Source organism: Agrilus planipennis, unplaced genomic scaffold (genome assembly GCF_000699045.2).
Source record: "Agrilus planipennis isolate EAB-ADULT unplaced genomic scaffold, Apla_2.0 scaffold1617, whole genome shotgun sequence".
Lineage (NCBI taxonomy): Eukaryota > Metazoa > Arthropoda > Insecta > Coleoptera > Buprestidae > Agrilus > Agrilus planipennis.
Window position 1 is genome coordinate 1 of NW_020440608.1, and position 5897 is coordinate 5897.

The following is a 5897-nucleotide window of genomic DNA, read 5'->3' on the forward strand; positions in this document are numbered from 1 at the left end:
TAAGTATTATACTCTTATCAACTATGTATTTATAATATAGCCTTGATAAAACAGATCGAAAGGCGAAACGTCGATGAAGATTATATCACTACATAGTATAAAATAAAGTCGCTTCCCGCTGTCTGTCTCTGTGTATACTTAGATCTTTAAAACTACGCAACGGACTTTGATGCGTTTTTTTTTAATAGATAGAGTGATTCAAGAGGAAGGTTTATATGTATAATACATGCATAATATAGTAGAGAAACATTGATAATTTTAGAGGTTTCTAATGATGTCTACAAAATATTCCGCGATAGTATGTCTATCTCTTAGGGATAACCCAATAACCATTTTTTATCCTTTCCTTTTTATGAGAAATAATGGCTTATTCACGAAGCGATTTTAAGCAATACAGATAATACAGAAACAATTAATTCTTATCCAATTAAGTACCTTAAATACATTATGAATCTAATGTAGATCAATATGGCCCTTTACAGTATGTAATTTAAATTAATATTTTCAAAGATATTACAGAATTAAAATGCAGGGACATAGCGGTTGTGGCGGTACCGGCTGGGAGGCCGGTTTTTATTGTTTAATGACAAAAAAGCTGTGAATGTTGTATATAAAGAAATTCTGTAGTATATTAAGTATGTTCAGGGGGTGTCTTTTGAATATATAGGGTGTCCCAGTTATAATAATTAATATTTATACCACAGATTCCTACGGGCATTTGGAACATAAAATGTTATAACACTTTTGACTTTTGAAACAAAATAAAAAATTATAAAATTATAACAGTTTTGATGCCGGCCCTGCACAACCGCAAATTAATTACGATTGCCAGCTGATCGTAAAAAAATTCACCTTCAGTAGGTCGGAATCAGCTGCTTTGGGATAATGTTATTGTTTATGTTTGGTATTAAGTTACGGATCAGCCGAAGAAAATGCACTCGCGTCAAGGTCCATTAGACGACTGAACATGTTAAAAAAGCTATACGTACCTATCACAATGAAAATTATGCCCCAATGTGTAAACAGAAAATCATTGTTTATCAACAAATGTGTATTGACATTGGATAAAGTGCTTAAGAAAAGTGGGTGGAAAAAAATTATTTTTTTGACAAGATGTACATTTTTGCCTACAATATCAGTTTTCACGTCGGAAAAAGACGATTGATTCCGTAGACGGACATACATATAAAGAATGTGAGAGCTGTAGGCTCTCATAATTCCATGATCGTAAACTGAAGTGGACCTAATGTAGCCAATGTTATTGTAAACAGAAAAGAAATTATAATGATTACGGAATACATAGAAGGGGTTCTCAATTAAAATGTTTACGGTAATTGTCACCGATACTTGAAGAACGCTTCTGCCATGATACCCCTGACAGATGAAGAAATACGTCTCTTTTCCGACGCTACCTCTTGCAATATTTGCGAAGAACCCTTTTTGGGCGATGACGTCAAGGTCAAAAGGGGTACGTGGAGGAATAAGTCAATGCGTTCAAAGAATGCATTTCGCTAACAACCCTCACCTCCCCGATTACAACGCCTTCATCCTTACCCCCTACATTATCTATTTAGAAGCTATTAATTTGTATGGACATAATATGAGTCAACCACTTCCCATTTCCCACCTCCGTTGGCTAACCGAAGTCGAAATTGATGAATTGAATGTTCTCTCTTTACATGCTTCTTCTGAATACAGTTATGTACTTGAAGTAAATGCTGAATGTCCCCAAAACCTTCATGATTTACATGCTGACCTCTTCTTTTTAGTTGAAAACATTGTCTCTCCTACTAATATGAAAGGTAAAGTCAAAAAACTGTTACCGAACCTTATGAACAAGACAAAATATCTTGTTCATTATCTTACTCTTCAACAAGTCCTTCACAATGGACTAAAATTACTTAAAGTTCACAGAGTTATCCAGTTTAAACAGTCCCATTGACTTAAACCTTTCATCGATTTAAATATCCGACAACGTAATTTGTCTGAACATAAATTTGGGAAAACCTTCTTCAAATTAATGAACAATAGTGTTTTCGGAAAAACAATGGAGGACGTTGATAAACGAGTTGATGTAAAATTAGTCACTCATTGGCAAAATTCTGGACGCTTTCTTGGTGCCGAAAGTTTAATAGCTAAACCTAATTTCAAAAATTCTAAGATATTCACTCCCAATTTCGTAGCCATTCAGATGAATAAATTACGTATTATTTACGATAAACCTCTCTACGTTGGTTTTACTATCTTAGATTTATCAAAAGTTGTTATGTACGACTTCTACTATACCTTTCTTAAACGAAAATATCAACACAACATTTCGTTGATGTACATGGATACCGATTCCTTCATTTTGAAAGTGTTCACTGAAAACTTTTACCGTGACATTACTGAAAATATTAATCACTTCGATACTTCCAATTATCCGCGCGAGAATAGTTTCAATATCCCCATCACCTCATCTGTTATCGGTAAATTCAAAGATGAGTTCCCTAATAATCCTATTAAGGCATTTTATGGAACCGGAGCTAAAGCTTACTGTGTTGAAGCGATTGATCAAATTGTTAAAAAAGCTAAAGGTGTTAAGAAAAACGTTATTNGTAATCGAAGCTGTAAATGGTTATTTTGAGGAGCTTGACGAATCAGTCTATAGAGATGGCATTAATAGACTGGAACACCGCTATGAGAAATGTATCAGCCTTGGAGGAGATTATGTTGAGAAATAAAAAAAAAAAATTTTTAAAAACCTTGTTTTTCTTGGTCAGGCCGGAAACTTATCAATCCACCCTCGTAAAATTAATCATAATATCTATACATGTATTGCCGTAGGTTGTTACTCTCATTACGAATAAAATGAAAGAAATCGATCCCCTCTTTAAGTTGTTTTTTACAACGGTCTTTTATGGTGGAAGTTATTTTGATGGATTAAAGGTCGGTTCGCCAGAAGAATATGATCTCGATCTCCTTTTGGAACTGCCTAAGTTCAGTACACCGAAGGTAAAAACCAGCAATATTCCTGGCTTCATGCACGTTCATTTGGAAACATTCGAAAAACTAGTCAAGCAACCAGAATTTGAAAAATATAAATCGTAAGTAATTGTTATTTATCATATTTTTAATTTTTGTAGTTGTAGTTTTATTATTGCAGCTACAACTATTAATTATTAACTAATATAATTGAAAAAAGTGCATATACATATGCAGAGTGACCCAAAAAATACGCAATATGATGCTCATTGTGGCCAAACTATAAGTTTAACAAAACAATTTTTCAAACAAAACATGCTCCCTATTTTAATACAGTAAAAGTTTCTTATTCACGGTTTCCTTATTAGCGGGTGAAAAAATTGCAACCCAGTTCCTGTATTTGCATCTAAGAATTTTATTATTCGCGGATGGAATCGGTAAACAGAAAAGAATTTGGTGTCATTTATTAAGGAGATTGACCGCAATAGACCGCTCGTGCCTACTGTGAATTTTTCCGAAAACATGGGTTTCTATTCTAAACATTGTGATTTAACGCTGCGAGATAAATATGTGATTTTTTGTATGGTAACAGACAAAGGTTCACACTACCTCGGTACAGACGCGGTTTTCAATAATTTGATCATTAAAAGTTGTTATAGGNGTGTGTACTACTGAATCCCCTTAATGTATCGGCATCTTTTGACTATGTACTGTTGGTACGTGCCGAGGAAGCTTTTATAAAAGAGGTAACCGAGTGGACTAATTTGAAAATTCAAAACAAGAAAAAATCACCAATTTTTTTAAACCCTTGTCTAAAGCTGATTATAACGATTAATTTTAATTGCAAATTTCTCAATAAATTGATTTTATTCTGATACATATTGGTTTTATATTGGAACCTTAGAACGTATCCCCCATGATTCCATACTAATTACCATTCCATGTCCACGGTTTCTGTATTCGCGGCATATTTATGGTACATATACCCCGCTAATAAAGAGCTTTTACTGTACTTGATTGATTGTGGTATCTAAATTTAATTCGCCATTCAGTGTTCAAAAACAGAAAAAAGAAAGTTTTATAATAGCAGCACAGTTAAATACGGGTTCAATTGAAAAAGTTGTAGGAGAAAGTTGTTCAGAATGCCAAAATATGGGGTATGCAAAAAATTGCGGCGACTTTACGAATAAAACAAACTCTTAAACTTTCTTGGTGCAGGTAGGGACTGCGGTATAGCCAGAAATGCCACAATTTCGAATGTATTTTGACTAAATAGATTCCTTATAGAAATGTGTATATTAAGTTTTAAATCGATAAACGGTTTACGGCCTGTATAGTAATTTTCACAAATAATTCCATTAGTATAGTTACAATAAAAAATTCACAATTAATATATGAAATTAATTTCAGAGAAAACGAAGGAATGGTACAAGCCAGAAATTTTCATTTTCAAAACCACCATAATCGTAACAAAAAATATTACCCTAATAATTACAAAACAAAATTACATCTTACCAAAACTCAGAAACTTTTGATAAAATGGCTTATTGAAACCCGAAAAGTGGACAAACGTGTGATTCCTGACATTAGGTAACTTTATGGAAATACAGAAGATGCCGAATGTTGTATCGTTTTACAGAAAAAAATCGTTTATTCCTTGTCAGTTTACAAAAAAATTTTATTATCTAAATGTTTTACAATAAATATTTCATTACGGATTTGCGCAGGGCCTTCATCTTATCTTTATTCGAATCGGCCGTAACTACAAACAGCGGAGACTGAAAAGAACGAATCCCTCTATCGGCATACCATAGATTTCCTGCCCACAGAGAGGCAATAGAATCTTCGTCACCTATAACGATAATAGTTTACTTCGACGGATATTCGAACAGGCCTAGAGGCTGATTAAGCTGCACAACCACGAATCTCGATCAATTTAGTACGTCTGACAAGCGAGTGGTGGGTACAATAGATACGCGCGCGTGGTATAGTTTCACCCATCAGAAGTGCGTTGTTGCAGCTAGGAAGGATGTTTCATTAGATTAAATACGGGAGATATATGTAGTTTAGCAATAAGTGGTCTAAGGTAGTGACGGCCATTGAGATGACAGGTCCCATTAGCTTCGGTTCTCGTAATCTTCCAAATAGCTATTTGATGGATAGTCGATTGGCTGGCTTCAGGGGGTCGGTAAAAAGGCTTCTTTAGCACCAATCCGCCTGATAGAGGGAATACTCCAAGAACTAATCGTACTCAGGTATCAAATACGTAGAGAGGTGTATGGATAAGCTTATCACAAGCAGATGCTGCACGTTGAAGTCCTTCAAAAGCTTTTATATGAGACATATGTTAGGAGCACGTTAATTCCTTTGAAAGTATTCAGATGAAGAATATCTTCGCAGTTCGGAAAAATTTCAGTGTCCAAGAACCCTACAAATATAAACAAGTGGCATACGCATTATGCTTAGCAACCTTTGCTTTCAACACTGCTTTGTAGAAAGTGCCAGCAAGAAGGAAATGACGAAACATCAATGGAATAGTGTTTACAATAGTTCCTAAAACCATCGAAATACATTCTTTATAGTTACTTAGATTATTATATATATGTGCGCATGTGTATACGGGTGTGCATGTAGAATATTTATTTTAGACAATTCCACAAAAGCACGTGACAGTATTCTTGTGCATATAAAGCTTTGACAAGTGCTGCAATCTCACGTGCATCTACATTTGCTACTTCCTCATCTTTTTGGATACTGTATATTTTGTTCAAAGCCTCTGTATTGAGAGAAATCGATAACTGCTATTTGACACTGTGTTTGATAATGTTGTTGCCGACTTCATCGTTTTATAGTTGCTATGTAGCTAACTGTTTCGGATGCTAGATACAAGGAAAACATTAATTCAAATCATAACCTCAGAATACCTATTGTAA

At 34.4% G+C, this 5897-nt stretch overlaps 1 long non-coding RNA gene across 1 annotated transcript; it reads left to right on the forward strand.

Annotated features, from left to right (window-relative positions):
• The first annotated feature begins 2779 nt into the window (after positions 1-2779).
• Positions 2780-4434, forward strand: LOC112906111. The gene is made up of 2 exons (XR_003232166.1): positions 2780-3086; positions 4375-4434. It is a non-coding gene; the product is annotated as an uncharacterized LOC112906111 (long non-coding RNA).
• Positions 4435-5897: the final 1463 nt, after the last annotated feature.